Consider the following 19,652-nt stretch of genomic DNA (forward strand, 5'->3'; position numbering starts at 1 on the left):
CCTGGAGAATTCCATGGACAGAGGAGCCTGATGGGCTATAGTCCGTGGGGTTGCAAAGAGTTGGACACGACTGAGCGACTTCACACATATAAGTTAAATAAGCAGGGTGACAATATACAGCCTTGACGTACTCCTTTTGCTATTTGGAACCAGTCTGTTGTTCCATGTCCAGTTCTAACTGTTGCTTCCTGACCTGCATACAGGTTTCTCAAAAGGCAGGTCAGGTGGTCTGGTATGCCCATCTCTTTCAGAATTTTCCACAGTTTGTGGTGATCCACACAGTCAAAGGCTTTGGCACAGTCAATGAAGCAGAAATAGATGTTCTTCTGGAACTCTCTGGCTTTTTCGATAATCCAGTGGATATTGGCAATTTGAGAGAGGGGGAATTTCAAGATAGAGCAGTGGAAATATTCTCTGTGCCTGTGCATCTTGGTAAAACAATAGAGAAAATGAAGAAGAACCACAGTCTGTTACTGAGCTCTTCCTGAGACTGTGCTCCAGGGCTTCTGGGCATCTTGAAGCTCAGCAGCAGCGCTGGGGGGAGGGGGCGGAGGCAGGGTGACCCCAGTGTTTCAGTCTGCTCTGGCGGCCATAACAAAACACCACAGATGGATGGCCTAAATAACAGAAATGTATCTTTTCACAGCTTTGGAGCTGCAAGTCCAAGGTCGGGATGACCTCAGGTTTGGTGTCTGGTGATGCCTGTTTTCTGGGCTTTTCCTTCTCGCTGTGTCCTCCGCAGGCTCGTCTTCTCTGTGAGCGTGGAGAAGGAGGGAGATCTCTGGCGTCTCTTCCTCCTCTTCTAAGGATATCAGTCCCATCGGATTAGAGCCCCACCCCGGGACCTCACTTAAGCTTGACATTATCACTCTGTTATAGGCCCTGTTGCCAAATGCAGTCACACTGGGGTCAGAGCTGCAACACACGAGTTTGGGGACACAGTTCAGTCCTTAGTATCTTTCCAGTAAGGAAACAAGGGATCTTAGGAGGATTAAGTCAACTCCTGCAAAGATAAGCAGCTTGTCGAGAGGGACGAGGATTCGAACCCAGGGCGGCTAGACTGCACAGATCCTGTTCTCGGCCCCTCCCTGGGCTGCCTTGGGAGAGGACCCATACAAGCCATAAATGCTCGTTTGTGAGTCTGACCCCTCCTCACTCCCCCACAGCTCCCACCTGGGGCCAAGCCACCCTCACCTCACCTGGATTATTACAAGAGCCCCAGTGGATTCTCAGCATCCCTCTTGACCCTGGCCATCTACACCTCATACAACAGCCAGTGAGCTTCTTAAATTCAAGCTGGATCACATCCCAGCTCTTCTCTAGAGCTTCCAGTCATGTCCTATGGAAGTCAGAGAAAAGGCTAGAGTGCTCCATGACCCACAAGGCCTTGGCCCCATCCCCACCCCTGCACCCTCTCCTCCTGCCCTCCCCCTCCCTGCTCAGGCCGGCCTCCTGCTGTTCCTCCAACTAGTCAAGAGACTCCTGCCTCAGGGCCTTTGCACGTGCGGCTTCCCCTGCCTGGAAAGCTTTCCCCTCTGCGTCTGCCTGGCTAGCTCCCTCCATTCCTGTAGGTCTTTGCTCCAGGGAACCCTTCTTAGTGAGGCCTCCCTGAGCACTGGTCTGCAAGTTCAGCCGCTCCCTTCCTGCCGTTTGTCTTCATCTCACCCATCACCATCTGACACGCTGGGTATTTTATCTCTGTCCGTGTTGCTTGTGTGCTTATCCTATCAGAAAGCTAGCTCCGTGAAGCCGAGAGTTTGTCTGTTTTGTTCACTGCTGTGTCTCCCACACCTGGAACAGAGTTTAATCCATTGTACATGCTCAGTAAAAAAAAAAAAAACTATTGAATGATTGAAAGAAGATACAGAAAGATATAGGAACAGAGCCCTCGTGGAAAGTCTATTCCTTTCATTATACCAGCCAGTGAGCACAAAAGTTGTTCTGAAGCAGACCAAGCCTAAGGACCGCTCAGCTGCCAGGTGAGGGGGTCAGAATGGGCACAGAGATGTCCCTTCTTGCTGTCCTTGGGGTCCCCATTCTCTCCTGGTATGAGTCGCTCTGCTCTCTACTCGAAGCTGTGGCTTCTCCCTGAGTCCCCGGGTTGTGTATTCCACATCCGCCCTCATCCAAGGCCGGGAGATGCTCTGACTTCTGAGTACTTTGGTCTTCTACGGCTGGTGATGTTGAGTGGGAGGTGCTGAGCGGGATGCTGGAGACCCATTCAGCTCTGGAGGGTCACAGATGGGGGCATGTGTAGGGTGTAGGGCTGGGGGTGACAGCGGCAGCTTTGTGAAGCCAGGGGGAGAGGTGCAGGGTATGCTAGGATCGGCCGGAGAAGGCTTGGGAGGAAATGGCACGGAACAAGACGGCGTGGCTCCTGGCATCTTAAATTAGCAAACTAAGTTCTGTGTGTGTGCGCGCGCGCCTGCGCAGGCATGTGTGGGGAGGGTGCTGTCTCCTTCCCACCTCTGCAGCCGTATTTCTCACCGCTCCCTGCCTTGCGCGTCACGCTTCAGCAACACCAAGCCGCTTGAGTTTCTCTACACGTCTCGTTGATGTGTCCCATCTGCTTATCGCTGCTCCTACTTATCGCTGCTTACCCTCTTGCCTGGGATGCCCCTGTGCCCGCTTTTAAAATCCATTAGTTAAATTTTGGCTGCAGTGGGTCTTCCTTGCTGTGCACGGGTTTCCTCTAGCTGTGGCGAGGAGGGCTCACTCTCTCACTTTGGAGCGCGGGCTCAGTGGTTGCCATGCACTGGCGTGTGCGATCTTCCTGGATCAGGGATGGAATCTATGTCCTCAATGATAGGTGAATTCTTAACCACTGGACCACCAGGGAATTCCTCCTCCTGCCCTCTTTCTTCTGTATCATTTCTTCTCATCCTTTAGGGTCTAGCTCATCTCTCTGTTCCCCTCGGATCCTTCCTTGCCCACCCTGGACTGCACTGGGTCCCTCTGCTCCCTGCTCCTGAAGCACCCGAGGTCGACCTCCATCACTCAGGCCACCCCTGGTTGCCGGCTCACCCATTTCCTGTTTGTGTCCGCCACTACATTGTGGAGGGGGCAGAAGGAAAAAAAGACACCAGCGTATTGATTTAATGAATGGCTAAGTTTCAGGGGCAACACTGGAAATGAAATGCTGACAGATTATCTTGGATGAAACGAAGAGGAAGTTTAAATCAAATCTTCTTGGCCTTTCATTTGCGAAAACTTGGACATGAACTGGACATTATATTACGCTGTGGAATGATTCTTCAGTTTCTGAGGTGTAGTCTGTAAAATGGAGGTGACAAGAGTGCTTGCTTCCTTAGGTTACTACAGGCTTGAAATCCCAGCATTGATGAATCAGACTTGTGGTCCACTAGTGCCTAAAACAGAGCTGTCGATGCCATCAAGCATTATGAACGTGAAGCTTCTACTTGGCCCAGGGTCTGGTACTCACTGGATGCTCAGAGGATGTCTTTGACTTTGAATTAGAAAAAAGATACGGAGATTTCCCTGGCGGTCCAGTGGTTGAGTCTTCACCTTCCAGGGTTAGGGGTGCAGGTTTGATCCCTGATAGGGGAGATAAGATCCCACATGCCTCGTGGCCAAAAAAGCAAAACCTAAAACAGAAGCAATATTGTAACAAATTCAGTAAAGACTTTAAAAATGGTCCACGTTAAAAAAAAATTAAAAAAGAAAAACAAATGAACACACGAGCCTGTGGGTGCTTGATGCACATTGCCAAGGGTGTGTCCTGAGGGTGGAAGGGAGAGAAGTGAGAGGAGCCGCTGCTCAGAGTCTACATGGAGGGGCTGGAGGGGCAGCGAGGGGACTGGTCCCTGCTCCCCTCCTCCCTGCCTTGAGAGGGCAATTTGGGGCCACTTCTCTCATTTATATGATAATAACGCCTCTCGCAGGAGCTCGCCCTGGGGCCAACTATGAGGGGGACCATCAGTAATAAAATGAACTGCCTACTGAGAACACCACTCTTGCAAGGCCCAGTGCTTCTACTGGTTATTTTACTTGAACTTCAAGTGAATTCCACCAGGTAGAAATATTAGCCCCATTTTGCAGGTGAGGAAACTGAGGGTCAGAGCAAAGTGAACTATGTCCCTGGGTCACAATTTTCCCTGCTATACAAAGTGATAATTTCACACATTTCTGAAAATAGATGCAAAGAGGTTGAGTTTTATCCTCAGGATGATGGGGGAATGTGCAAGGGCTGTATTATAGACAGGCGGGGGTGAGGCTTTGTGTTGGGCATGTCAGCCTCCTGGCTGCAGTTTGGAGGCACACTCATATAATTCATTCATTCAAACATTTATTGAGTGCCTTCTGCGTTGGAACATCCCCTGGAGAAGGGAACAGCTACCCACTCCTATATTCTGGCCTGGAGAATTCCATGGACTGTATAGTCCATGGGGTTGCAAAGAGTCAGATATGACTGAGCAACTTTCATTTTCACTTTCGCTTTCTATGTGCTGGACACTATTCTAGGTGCTGGGGAAATAGCAATGAACAAAATCTAGAATCCTATCAGCATGGAACTTCAACTGTATGAAGGGAGGCAAAGAGCAAGCCAATTAAGCGTTAAGGATGCCGGAACCTGGTAAATGTTATAGAGAGAAATAAATAAACAGGCACAAGGGAGCGCCCAGTGGTGTTGGGCAGGACATGTGTGTATTTTAAATAGGGGTGGTCAGGGAAAGCCTTATGGAAGAGGTGAGTGAGTGAAAGAGGAGAGAGCAAGATCAATGCAGCTGTCTAGGGAAAGAGACTTCCAGGCTGGGGAGGCAGCAGGTGCAAAGGCCCTGAGGCGGAAACATGCTGCTGAGTTTGAGGGTTTGACTGGAAGCCACAGTGGATCAAGCAGAGGGGGCAGAGGAAGAAGTAGGGCAATTGAGGTAAGGCCGGGAAGGGTGGGGGTGGATCACGTAGGTCCCTACAAGCCATTGCAATGATTTGGGCTTTTAGTCTGAATTCTGAGTCAGATGGGAGGCCATGAGTTTTGAGCAGAGAAATGGCAGAATATGACTTTGATTTTAGAAGGTTCACTCTGGCTTTTGGGAAGAGATTAAATGGAAGGGGGACAGACTCAAACCTGGGGAGAACAGTTAATAGGTGAGCCCACAGCCACATCCAGGTGCTAGAGGTTGGCTGGCGGCATGGACCCAGCTGGTAGAGAGAGAACTGTGGAAGAGGAGGTGGGCTCTGCGGCTACTCTGAAGGCGGGGCTCGTAAAACTTGGTGATGAACTTGGGTGGGGTGCGATGGAAGGAGAGGCGTCCAGGATAACTCCTGGTTCTTTATCTTGAGCAGTTGTGATTGGGAAGATGTGAGTGGAGCCGGTCTGGTGCAGGGTTGGACAGAAGCTCAGGGTAGATGATGCCCATTAGATTTTCCAGGGGAGATGTGGAGTCGTGGATGGATGTAAGTGTCCAGAGTCAAGAGGAGGGTCCAGGGTGGAGTCCTGGGCACAGTGATGGCAGTAAAAGCCTTGAGCATGATAATACTGCCAGAGGTGCCAGTGTGGATGGAGGAAGCTCAGAGCCTGTGTCTCAGGGTATTCTAATGTGAGCAGGAAGGGAAACAAGGAAGAAATGAGCAACGGAGGCAGGAGGGAACCACTAGGAAGGGAGCAAAACAAGCAGGAGAGTGTGGGTCTGATGCTCAAAGTGCTTCGAGTTTGGGGTGACCAATGGGGTCAGATGCTGTGGACAGATCAGGTGAGAAGGAAACTGAAAATAGACTGTTTGCACCGTGATGGTCAGAGTGGTGGCTGGACCCTGGCATGGAGCCCCGACTCAGGCTTCCTCACAGCATGGCTGCCCTGGGGGCAGTCAGACTGCAGAACAGGATCATCGTAGTGAGTGCAACTCTGCCCCGGGACACGTAACATCTGTCACTTTTGCTCACTTGGTCAAAATACTCAGAGGCACCCCCCCTCCCCATTTCACAGGGGAGGGACATAAACCTTCTCCACGGAGGAGTGTCAAGAATTGACAGATGTGTTTTAGACTCACTCCAAGAACTCTGTCAAGGTGTTTTACAATCAAGAGGAACAAAGAAATGGGGCCCCCACTGGGGAAAAGTGTGGGCTGAGTGAGTCTGTTCTTTTCCAAGATGGAAGGAGGTCCCTCTGTGTTTGTCATGTATACAGTTTGTGTTTCCTGGATGGACATATGATGCCACATACACGTAGATGCAAAGAGCCCTGGATGGATAGTCAGGAAACTGTATCTCCTCACTTATAAACAGTAGACCACGGAGGATGTGGGGGCTGGAAGGGCTCTTGAGAATGTTTAGTCCCACATCTTTCTTAGAGATGGCCTGGGAGGATCCCACCTCATCCAGGATCACGGAGGGAGAGAGAGTGAGTGGCAGAGCCAGGACCAGCTCCCAGGTCCCAACACTTCCGGGCTCTTAGCCTTGCACAGAGCTTTCCACCCACCACATCTCACTGGGATTCTGCCAGACCCAGGTATGTTGCATTGCAAACATGTTGTAGCTCTTTAGTCGCTAAGTTGTGTCTGATGCTTTGCGACCCCATGGACTATATATAGCCTGCCAGACTCCTCTGTCCATGGGATTTCCCAAGCAAGAATACTAGAGTGGGTTCCCATTCCCTTCTCCAATGTTGCAAACATAAGCCCCGATCATCAGAATACCCATTCCTATGGGTCACTCCCCGTCTTGGAAGGAGGATGTGAGGATGTGGTCACTAGGTGGCAGGTGGCATGGGTCTTGTGCTTCCCTTGATGTGAAAAGGGGGGGCCTGGAGCAGCAGAGAAGCAGGTGCTGCAAAATTTTAATCTCCTAATGGCACTGAGATGGTAGGAGCCCCGGGCGAGCACTGTAGATTTTAAATTTAAATAGAAAAGAGAAAGAAGCCAAAAGAAGAATTCTAGGGCATTTGAAAGGCAAGCCCAGTGCCAAGCAAGCTTCCAGAGTGCACCAATTATGAACAAGTGGGGAGGGAGGAGCGGAAATGAGGCAGCCACGCTGAGCCTAGAATAGCCATTCATCATCCTGGGATGAGGCAATGATGGAGAGGGACAGAGCTGGGCCCAAGGAGGGCCGAGCACTGACTGAGCTGCGGAGGCCACCAGACACACCCACAAGCTGGGTTTTAGTGATGCCGTTTACAGATGAGGAAACTGAGGCTCGGAGATATTCAAACCTGTTGGCTCAGCATGGTCTGTGGCCCAGAGAAGACAGGGCATCATCCATCTGTGGCCTGCAGATGCCCAGGAAGTGAGTCTTGTTGCAGGAGCATCACCAGGGAGGAAATGCAGCATTTGTGAGAGATGCAAAAGACCAGGCCCTGCTCCAGACCTGCTGAACCAGATCTGCATTTTAAGACACTTAATTTGAAGGACTTGGTCAAGGTCATCTCACTGAGAAAGGAACAAGGTCTGTTTGACTCCAAAAGCAAGAGTTCTTTCCATTTATGTGGGGTTTTTTTTTGCTCTGCAAAAAGCCCCTGGAGAGAATTTTAAACAATGCAAACTTGATTATCATCCGCTGCTGAAATTCTCTAGCTCCTCGTTATCTTCAGATCCAGCCCTCACACCCCAGTGTAACACTCAAGGTCACAACGGGGTAGGCAACTGATCCAAGGTCACCTAGCTGGACTCTCCTTCCAGGGGCAAGAGGTTCCCTAGGAATGGAGCAGCTGGTGAGGGGTTCCCCATCACCATGCACTGTTACCTTGACTCCCCAACCTTGCAGAGTGGGACTCAGCATTTCCAGCTGAAAGACAAGTATGGATGGCTCCTGCTTTGAGAGACCCCATCAGCAATGGTGGCCACAGTTTTTGAGACCTTAGCAGGCTACAGCCCATGGGGCTGCAAAGGGTTGGACAGGACTGAGCTTCTGAGCACACATACTTGGAGCTTCAGCCATTACTTGGTGGTATTTTTTAAGTACTTTTATAAGCCACATTCTCTAGAAAGATCTTTAATTTTTCTGTGCCATCCAGAGTCTTCTTAGAGAACAGAACAATGCTGATTAAGAAGAGCTATTATAGTATGTGTGAAAAGCAAAATACTATGTGGGTATTTTGTGGGTGTCAGAGCTGCCTTTATGGAGCTGAGATTCCTGGTACTAATTGGTAGGCAAATAGACCCCAGGACTCACAGAACAACATGTGGAGCCCTCCCATGTGGAGGCAGGGTCACAGGTCTTACTATGCCTATGTTCCTGCTGCCCCAGATCCTCTCTCTCTCTCTTTCCCCATTTGCCTGGGACATGCACGGTTTTCTAGCTTTGTTTTGTTCTGTTTTCAGGTCTGGGAATGTTGATGGAGCTGTCCTTTCAGCACCAGAGTCTTGGGCTCTTGTATAAGACTTGCTCAGTACAAACGCCACACCTGGATGGGAAAGAAAACCAACAGGTGCCAGCCGACCTGACGGGAATCCGTCTGGGGACCCTGGCCCCCCAAAGACCGTCCACTCTCTAGTGAGACTTCCTCTTGGTTCAGACCTTTCTTTAAATTCATAGAGGCCCTTGGCACAAAATGTAGACCAGGCTGATGTCACTTTCTTCTGGGATGTATTTGGATTTAGGTACAAAGCGGTCTTTGAAGAAGCACAGTCAGTATTAAGAGAGTATGTTCAGGCCCCTCTTGAGAAGAGCTAGCCTCACAGAAGGGCAGGCCCTGGGATAGCGAGATGCCCCCAAATAAATGCCACATTTTCTGTGGACTTGTCCACCTCCCCTGTAATCCCTGGAGTCTCATCAACATGTAGAAGAGACCCTAGCAGACACTGGGTGCCCAGGGAACATTTCTGGATCACTGAATGCAATGATCACTAGAAGAGAGACGTGCTTCCCTGGGCATCCGCAAGGATGATACCCGCCACCCTTCTCTGCAGGGGGACACTTGTGACCCACTTCTCCTCAGCCAGGGATGCCGAAGGAGTGTGAACATTTGCTCATGTCTTCCTAATGGCTTGTGAGTCTGGGTATTTTTTTTTTAAGTGCAAAGTTCCACCCCAATTTAGGTAAAGAAGACCTTGATCTTAGTTTTTGCATTCAGAGCTAAAAACCATAGTCTCTCAATGAACACTTGCAGGACAGTCTAAGCAATTGTGGTGAAAACCTAATCCCTTCTCTGATGGAGCTTCTGACATGATGGCAACGTGAGCAGGATGGGGGAGGAAGTAGCTTGAAACCACCAAGGTGCAGACAGCTGCACAAGCCCCTGGGAGTCGGAAATGGAAACTCGTCCTCTGTGCTGTTGGCGGCTTCTTAGAAAGAAAAAAAGCACTGGTTCAGAGAAGGATTAGTGTTAGTTGTGAAAACCAAATTAATATAGTACGCGTCATAGATGCCCACAAGATTGGAACATGAGGCTTTATTTTTGGCGTCTCCAAGGTACTGTGCATGATCATGTTAACTCAACGGTGATTCCATAGAGTTAAGTGTTCAGCACTTTGCAGATGAGGCAACAGAGGCTTGGAGAGGCTGAGTCTCATCTTAGGTATCCAGCGAGCGAGGGGCAGAGCAGGAATTTGAAACCAGGGTGAATCACAAGGTTTCTCAGAAGAGGAGGAGGCTGCCCCCTCAATATGACTCAGAAGACTCAAGCAGATTGTGTGAAAGAGTTAGTGTTTATGAAGGACAGTTGGGGAAGGCTTTGTCCCTTTGGCAAGGAGACTAGCGGGTCCTGGGTTGGGGCCAGGTGGAAGGACTCCAGGAGAATATGACCACACAGACAAGACTGGAAAGCATGAAGCATTTTAGATAACCTATAAAAATAATGAATGGTATTATTGTTGTTAATGCTGAATAATAAACAGTATTTCTAATATTAATGCTGGTTGCCATTTCTGAGAGCCCATTGGGTCCCAGGAACTCTATGTGCATCGTCTTCCATGCTCACAACAGTCCTGAGATTTGGGTGTTACTCCCAACTTTCAGACATGTGATTAAGACTCAGGGAAGCAACTTGTATTGTTCAGGATCCCACAGTTACTAACGGGCAGAGCCTGGATGCTTTCTGGCCCCTCCGCTGACACAAAAGGAGTTTCTGGGGACCAACCCTGTTCTCTATCCACTGCTCCCTCCCACTGTTTCCAATTCAAAGACAAGGTGACTTTTTAGGACAAACAGGGAAGGATCCTGCTAAGGACAGTTTTCCTGTGATTTCTTTAGCACGTGGCCATGCAGACAGAAGGCAAACAGATGCCCAGCATAGAGACACAGACTGACCAGGCTCAGGCCCTCTTGCGCAGGGAGATTCAGCAGAAATGCACAAGAGGGGTGGCCTTGGCAGCAGCTGCAGGGAACACGTGGACTCAGCCAGATGAGAGGGCTGGCTTTTGCAATGCGGATGCCTGTTTATAACATGAACACAAATGTACATGTGCATAGACATGTACACACATACACAGGTGTTCACATGTTTTTACATACATGTATACACACACCCACAAAAACACACGCACATCCATACATGCATCGGTGTTTGTTTATGATTGGTGCACCAGGGGGAGGAGTCATTTCTAGCAACTGCTCTGGTGTTCACGACTTCTGAACTACAAAAGAGAATATCCTGGGGCACGCTGAATCTCACTCTCCATGTGGACCAGGAACAAACACTCTTTCCTCTTTGAGTATAGTCACTCCTCACCATTCTTTGTTTTTGTTTTTTTAAGAGAAAGAAAGGAAAATCATAGAATCACAACATTGTCCAATCCGCGGCAACGGCTGTTGATCTTTGTATACCAAGCACCGTGCTGATCAAGTGGGAAGTTCAAAAGTAAATAAGGCAAGGTCTAGTCCTTAAGGCTCTAGAGCAAGGATCAACTATGACCCCCAGGCTAATTTGGCCCTCTGTCTATTTTTCTACATAAAGTTTTATTGAAACATATCCATGCCTGTTCATCTACATCTCATCTTTGGTTGCTTTTATGCTCTTAATGGCAGAGTTGAGTAGTTGCTATAGAGACTACGTGACCCACAAAGCCCCAAATATTTACTATCTATTCCTTAACCAAAAAAGTTTACTTATCCCAGCCCTGGGGAACTGTGTTAGAGAGAAAATTCACACATCCCAAAGGACAATGACCTTGACCAGACAGCCTGTGCTGCGTGCCCTGTGAGCATTATGGATGGTAAGTGGCTTCAGAGTGCGGAGGAGGGGCACGTGTGGATATTGGTGATGGGGAAGGCTGCAGAGTGGAGGCAGGATCTGGGTTTTGAAGTATGAGTAGGAGTGTAAGATCGGAGAAGGCAATGGCACCCACTCCAGTACTCTTGCCTGGAGAATCCCAGGGATGGAGGAGCCTGGTAGGCTGCAGTCCATGGGGTCGCTAAGAGTCGGACATGACTGAGCGACTTCACTTTCACTTTTCACTTTCATGCATTGGAGAAGGAAATGGCAACCCACTCCAGTGTTCTTGCCTGGAGAATCCCAGGGACAGGGGAGCCTGGTGGGCTGCCGTCTGTGGGGTCGCACAGAGTCAGACACGACTGACATGACTTAGCAGCAGCAGGAGGAGTGTAAGATAAGGAGGGGGTTGGGATGGAGGGTGGGTACCCAGGTGTGGGGAATGGAGTGTGGAAAAACACAGACGTGCATACAGGTGGTGTGCATTTGTGATTTGGAGCCCTTCAGCTTCCACGTACCTTATTCTCAGTTAAAGCCCTGAATCTCTTTGAAGGACCCCATAACTCAGTTCTAGTGGGAGAGACTTCACCCTACTCCTGGGTGCATGTGACCCAGGCCTGGCCAGTCAGGGATCAGTTCCCCCTCTGATGACAGTGATGGGCTCAGCGATGAGCATGAGGCCCAGTTCTGGCTGCAGAACCAAAGGGCCCCCATCCCAGACTTGAGCTGTCCCCTCTCCCTTTATGAACAAGGGGAGACGTGATTGCAGCAGCCACCTTGCCATCATGAAAGCAGAACTTCCAAGAAGGAAACCAGAGAAGGCAGTTGACACAGTGAACGCAGAGTGATGCAAGGAAAGAATCTGAGTCCTGGCAACTCGAATTGACCCCTGAACGAGCTGGGTCTGCTGAATCCATCCCTGGGCTTTCAGTTATGCAAACAGGTGTATTTTCATGTTTGTATGTGACCATTTGGGTTGGGCCTCTTGTCAGTTGCAAACAGAAGAGCAAAATCAGATTGAGCATATTTGGGTATTCCAGAGGGATTTTTCTTGCATTTTTAATTTTTATTACTATTAGTAATCAATTTATTTTGGGGGTGCTGAGGGTAGCCAGCTTGGACCAAGCCCTGAAAATGAGAACCTGAAGAGCTAGGAAGATGGGAGTCAGCCTCCTGGGAGCAATTCTGTTGAAGCCTCCAGTCTGGGTGGAGTTTTGAGACCTGTCTGAGATTAGGTGAAAGCCCCCCTCCCCTAAGGAACAGGAGAAATGGGTACCGGGTGGCTGTGGGGGGACAGGCCCCCAAGCTAATGTCTGATGGACTTGCCTGAGGCAGTGTGGCGTGTGATAAGGACACAGCTGCACAGACCTCCCCGGTTCAAGTCCTGGTCCTCAGACTCAACCTGTTACCAGCTAAGCTCCCTCTGGTTTCCTTGCAGTCTGACTGTAGCGGGAGAGGAGGTCCTTTAGATCGGGCTATTCTGGCGTCTAAATAAATTCACCAACTGCTCTTCTGGACTCTTTACTCCTATGGGCCATCTGAACTCAAGTCTATTGAGCACTGGAAAAATCTAGTTTTGGAGCAATCAAGGTTGAGACTTAGACTCCAGACTGTGAAACCCTGACCAGGGAGGCCTCTTGGGAGATGGGCTGTCAGGCTCTTCCAAAGGTGATGGGCCCTGGAGCTCACCACCAGCAGGCTTAGCTTCTTGCCCAACATTTAAAAAAATGATTAAAAACTTTTTTAATGTAATTAATTTATTTTGGCTGTGCTGGGTCTTCATTGCTGTGTGCAGGCTTTCTCTAGCTGTGGAGAGCAGGGGCTGCTCTCTAGTTGTGGTGCACAGGCTTCTCGTTGTGGAACACAGACTCTAGGCACCTAGGCTTCACTAATTGTAGCACTCAGGTTCAGTCTTGCGACACTTGGGCTTCGCCGCTCTGCAGCACGTAGAATCCTCCCAGACCAGGCATTGAACCTGTGTCTCCTGCACTGGCAGGTGGATTCTTAACCACTGGATCACCAGGGAAGCCCTCCAGCATTTACTGAGCAGATCTTATTGTGAACTGAATGTATGCACTCCCCCATTCACAGGTTGAAACACTAACCCCCAAGCCAATGGTGTAAGGCCTTTGGGAGGTGAGTAAGTCATGAGGGTGGGGCCCTCATGAAGGGAATTAGTGTCCTTATAAAAAGACATGTAAGAGCTTTCTATCTTTCTTTCTTTCTATTGCACAGGGACACAGAAAGAAAACAACCACTCACATCCAGAAGAGGACACTCACAGGACCCAAGCATATTGGCTCCTGATCTCTGACCTCCAGCCTTCAGGACTGTGAGAAGTAAATTTGTCTCATTTATAAGCCACCAGACTGTGGTCTTCCATAACATAACACATAATAACATAACATAAAACAGCATAGCATAGCATAACTTAACATAACATAACATAATATCATAACATATCAGCAATGCAAGCTGCCACAGACACCTACCATGACATTTTACAAGCTCAGCCTCCTTCTGTTGTCCATGTTGACTGCTGAGGGTCCTCAGGTGAGAGGCCTGCCGTGGCCAAGATGTCACGGGATGCAGGGTGAGAAAGCAGAAGAATGAGGGGCCGGCATCTGAAGCATCCAGAACGGCTTTCTGCTGTGTCCTGGCTCCCTAAGCCTCATTGTGATGTGACCCGTCATTTACTTTTAAGATCAACAGCGTGAAATGTGTTCCAAGGGAAGTGGGAAGTGAAATATGGCAGCAGCCTTCAAGTCGATTTCTGAATTGGAGGCAAAAGCGAGTCTTGGGACTGCGGCTCATAAATCGTTCTGCAGATGGCTGGAGAGGTGCCTCCCACGCGGTCACCTGTGCAAGAAGGTTGGAGGTGGAGGGATGCGGCCAGGCTGGTGATGAGCCTGGTGGGACTTTGCCATGGCCGTTCCCGCTGCTGCAAATGCTCTGCCCCAGATCTTCACAGGACTGGCTCTCTGCCCTTTAGCAGTCTCAGCTTACTTGTGCCCCCCTTCAGACAAGACTTTCCTCACCATCCTGCCTCCAGCAACCCCCGCACCCATCCCTGCCACTCTCCATCCCATCGTTTCAGAGTCTTAGCACTTACTACCATCCTGAATTCCCTTAGATATTAGTTCACTGTATGAATCTCACTAGAATAAAGGTAAACTTCACAAGAGTTGGGGTCTGCTCACCACTGTGTCTGTAGCTCCTGCAGTAGTGCCCAAAACACAGTGATCATCCAAGTGCATGTTGAATGAATAAATGAATGAGGGAATGAATTAATGATGAATTAGTCATAGTTGTGGGGACAAGCAGTAAAAACTGCTGGGTATCTGCAGAATCACTGGGACACTCAGGCGTCAACATTAAGGCTGTGGCATTAATGTGCAGATTGGGTTTAACCCAATCTGTTCACGGACAAGGGGTTAGTGGGTAATAGTAATAACTCACTTTCTCTATCTTGGTGTTCATTTACCCATGATTCTCTGCTGGATATTCTGATTAGTTTGTGAAAACCAATGTTGCCTTGCTGGGAAAGACAGCAACCTACTTGCTCATTTGGAAAGGAAAAGATTGGCTATACTTTATGTCTTTACTTGAAAGTTGCCTATCCATTTCCTGGTTGACTGATAGTAATAATAATGCCAATTTCCTGGTTCAGAAACAAGCAGTTGAATTCACTGAACCATCCCATCAACCCTGTCAAGGCAGGTGTGAAGATCTCTTTTCTCGGGTGAAGAACCACTTCAGAGGGTTGAAGTCATGTCTTCAAAGCCACATAACTTAGGTCAAGCCCAAGGCTTTCTCCCATATGCTGACTGGTCACTTGGACATGCAGAGAACACTACCAGGTGGATTGCTACAGAATACACACACACACATACACACGCACCCTGCCATCCAGCAGTTTTTAATCCAAGTAAATGGAAATGTTCATGTGTGATCCACCTGTGTTGGTCTATGTTTCAAGGAGCCCAGCTCAGCCCAGGAGGCAAACTCCTGCTCCTTTATCCCACCTGAGGGAGCTGGTCAGAGCCTCCTATTGACTCTCGATGCTCTTGACCTTGGAACAAAAACTGAGATTTTTAAGCCCACTCCTTCTTCCTTCACATCACCTTAATGATGAGTAGGAAGAGTGAGCACCTTAATAGTCACTTCAGTTGTCATTTATCTCTTATGTCGTCATTTATCTCTACACGTAGTTAGATGTAATCTGTAGGAGAAAAGTGTTAGAGAATTTGTGTGAGTAAGAAAATTGGAAGAAAAATACAGGAGAGAAAGTAGGAGAAACATTTCAGAAGCTAGGGCTAGGTAAAAAGTTCTCAGACATGACACCAAAAGTGAGGCCTGTAAATATTGAGAAAGATTGGACTTCGGATGGGAGAGATGTCGCAAACTGAGTACCAGACATCTCCACGTGGGGACCACAAACTAGCGTCAGAAGGGAAAGATTAGGCAGGCATTATTAGGACAGGTGTGCCAGAGCTGAAGTCTGGAGATATCATTCGATCTTCATTCATTTATTTAGTAGATATTCACTCTGGGCTGGTTTCTGATGGAGCATAAATGAAAGGCATTCAGTGAAAGGTCCCCAGGCCCTCACAGTCTAGTGGGAGAGATAGCCTGTAAGTCTGCACCATTCAGTGAGGTGGTGAGCCCTGCACTGGGAATGCTGAGGATGCTATGAGGACCTGCCTTCACCCATCAGCCTCTGCTTTGACCCCTGATTTTCCTGGCCAACGCTCACCAGCTCAACAGGCTCATCCTCCCGGGGCATTAAAGAACGTATCCTGGCCAATAGTTAATCCTTCCATTTCTCGTGACCTCCGGCCTCATGCTTTGTACACTTTGAAGCTTTTGCAGAGTGGTGGTACAGTGTGCACACAGAAACCAGACCACAAAAGGGTTTAGGAGTGAACATTTTCCTACTTCACTTTGCCCCAGGGAATGGGGTACAGCTACTTAAAGGAGTACAAGAGAAAGCCTGGGGGAGAAGCCCAAAAACAAGGGGTCCCAGGGCCTAGGAATCTGGTCATCATTCAAGTTGAAAGTCTCAGCAGGGAGTCAAAGTGACCAGTCCTCCACTTACCAAGGCTGAGCCGGCAGCAGTCATGTTTATAACAGAGTGAGGACATATGTGTGGAAGAAGATTCTAGAAGCTCTTGAGGCAATCCAGATGAAAGTCAGCGAGGGGGGAGCAGCAGAGAAAATCACTCTGCGGGCAGAAGCAGCTTCTATTCTCTCTTTCTCTCCAGACCCTGTGATGGCTGATTTTATGTGTCAACCTGACTGGGCTGCAGATGCCCAGATATTTGGTTAAACAAATATTTGCTTTCATTTTCTTTTCTTTTTAGAACACATTCAAGCCAGATGTTGGACTGGCTTGATCCTATAATTACTTCTTTCCTCCTATTTTATAATGCTGGGTCTTTTCATTCTACTTTCCTCAGCTCAGTTGAGGACCATTTCACTCTGATAATCCTGTACATGTGTTCTCAATCCAGGAATTCTTCCTCATTCCCTTGTTTCGAGCATCCTGTTCTTGTTTTGAGCATACTGTTCTTGTTTCGTGTGTGGGTGAGAAACCACTAGTTGGAGAATACTTCTGATCCATCCAGGCTGCAGGTGTCAGAAGCTGCTGTGGTAGCATTTCCTGGCTCTTCTGAAAGGCCCCTGTGGGTGGGTGCTCACACATGCACATACATGCACACATGTGCACATATACTCATGCACATGGACACATGCATGTGTGCACACGCAAACATGCACACACAATAAACAACACACTCACATGCACAAGCACTCATGCACATGCACACATGCAAACATGCACACACATGTGCACACACGTGCACTCACATAAATAATGCACACACTCAATGCACGCACATGCACACACATACATACACCCTACAAACAGGGCTCTCCTCTCACGACTGCCCTGATCGAGGCTTCCTTGCCTTGTTAAAATGAGATCAGCTTTCGAAAAGTGTAATGGAACATGGCACTTATGGATAAAAATAGAACACATCTACTTCTGCCCAAGTACCTGATGGGCAGACTCACAGCCTCCTTCTTCCCCAGTCCACACTGTTCATTTTCAGTGCCAAAGACAGTTCCACTGCTCCAGGTGCCCAGCCTCAGGTCTGCTGGAATGGAAAGCCCTTCTCGGCTCGATTCCCATCACCCCAGAGCCTGGAGGAGCCCAATCCTCCCAGCTCCTCGGTCTCAGCTTGCTCTGAGCCTGCTGCCTCTAGCCGGCCTGTCTCCTCTCCACCCGTCAGACGAGGCCTGAGCTCTGGGTCCGACCACTGCAGCAGCATCCACGTCAGCAGTCAGCCCAGCTCCTCACAGGGCAGACACAGCAGCACCTGGGGTCCACAGGAGATGCCCTGTCTTCCTCCAGTCCTGGGCCTCTTCACGCCTGAGCGACACGGAGAACGAGGAGCAGCTCTTTCGGAGGTGAGAGTCATCTTCCTCCTGGGGCCCTGGCCAGAAGACCTCCAGGCGAGGTCTGGAAACGGAGGAGGTGGGCCAAGCTTCTGGGCCCTGCAGGCCAAGCAAGCAGCGCAGTGATGGAGGAAAAGCATCAGAATAAGAAACAGCATGCGCTAACATGAGCCTGGTGCTGCCTAGGTTTGTGTCTCCAAATAACTCAGAGACCTACAGAACAGAAAGCGAGCCTGGGGACATGACGGTAGATATAGGTTGGAGAGCTAGACGGCAGTCTGCAGTCTGACAGCTTGCAATCTGCCTTCCTGCTCCTCGCCTCGATCCACCCTTGAAGGTCCACTGAGCAGCTGGGCGGCCTCAGGTTTACCTGGGAGCTCCTTATCTGCTGACAGATCAAATCGTCCCTTGGCCGCTCGCTCATTCGACAGCAGCTATCACGCAGCCCCCGAGTCCTCCTCAGTGTGAAAAAAACAGCGATCGCGGGAGACCCCACCTGGAGACAGTCATCTGGGACATCCTGAAACGTTTCTCCTTGTTTCCTTTCAGCCGCCCACACCTTTAGTTTTTTAACCCAGTGAAGCTCATACATACACTTCTAAAACTCTTCTGTTCGGTTTATTTGACACCACATCCTCAGCATTTCTCTGCATCATTAAAAGACTTTGCAACATCATTTTTAACTCACACAGAAAATCCTCGGCTCTGGGTATCTGAAAAGTCACTTAACTCTTCCACATATAAAGGCTTGCCTTTTGCCAAACTCAAGCTTTTAAAATTATTTATTTATTCACTTATTTTGATTGTGCTGGGTCTTTGTTGCTGTGTGGGGGCTTTCTCTAGTTGCAGCAAGCAGAGGCTACTCTGCAAAGTCTTGTCATTGTGGTGGCTTCCCTTGTTGCAGAGCACAGACTCTAGGTGCACGGGCTTAAGCAGTTGCAAAATGTGGATTTAGTTGCTCTGTGGCCCGTGGACTCTTCCCAGACCAGGGAAGACCACCTTGCCTTGGCAGGTGGATTCTTATCCACTGTACCACCAGGGACGTTCTTGCTGAACCCTTGCCTTGTGTTTTCTTTCAGCAAATGTGCAGGAGGAAGGCAGCCCCTTGCCTGAGTCTGGTCCCAAACACAGATTTTGAAAAAGTCTGCTCCCCAACCAGCTGTGAGAGTTTCCCACGGCTGCTGTAACAAACTACAGTCACCAGTGTCTTCAACAACGCGTATTTATTTTCTTCCGTCCAGATGTCAGAAGTGGAAAATGGATTTCCGTGGCTTTAAACTGAGGCAGGGCCATGTTCTCTCCAGAAGCTCTTGAGAAAAGTCCATTTCTTTCCCCTTTGCAGCTTCTAGAGTTCTGATCTGTGGCTCGGGGCTTCCTTCATCTTCAAGGCCAGCAGCATGACATCTTCAAATCTTCTGCTTCCATCTTCCCTAGTCAGGTCTCCTTATAAGTGTTGCTGAAACTTGGCCCCCATTCACTGGTGCCGAATAGAAACACTGAGACAGTTTTTGGGTGAAATAGTAAACAGTATCTTTTATTGCTTTGCCAGGCAAAGGGGGCCACAGTGGGTTAATGCCCAGAAGACCATGTGACCCACCCTGGAGTGGGTAGTAAGGAGTTTTATGGTGTTCAAGGACCAGGGTGTGATCAGCTTGTGGACAGTTCTTGGATTGGTTGGCACCAAGGTGAAGTTTCAGATATCATCAGCCTTTTAGTTTCAACTAGTTTAGGGTCTATGGTCTTGTGGTCAGCAGTTTTGGAGGTGGGGGGGAGTTGGCTTCCTATCTAAACAACTTAGGAATGTGTGTGGGGCCTTTATCAATATCTTTCAGGGAACTGGAAGCTAGGTGATTCTATAATGTAATAGAATTATAGTCTAAATTGTTGCCAGTTCCTTAGCTCAACAGCCATTCTTTGTTTCTGTCTTTTCACATTTCCCAATCATTAACTCTTGAAGCAGCATTTTACTTCAAAAGGCAAGGACACAGGGGCTTGGACACGGTTTCATAATGACACTTACGATGGCATTTAGAACCACCCAGATACCATAAAGAAGGCTGAGCCTCGAAGAGTTGATGCTTTTGAGCTGTGG

This window comes from Cervus elaphus, chromosome 13 (assembly GCF_910594005.1).
Source record: "Cervus elaphus chromosome 13, mCerEla1.1, whole genome shotgun sequence".
NCBI classification, from domain to species: domain Eukaryota; kingdom Metazoa; phylum Chordata; class Mammalia; order Artiodactyla; family Cervidae; genus Cervus; species Cervus elaphus.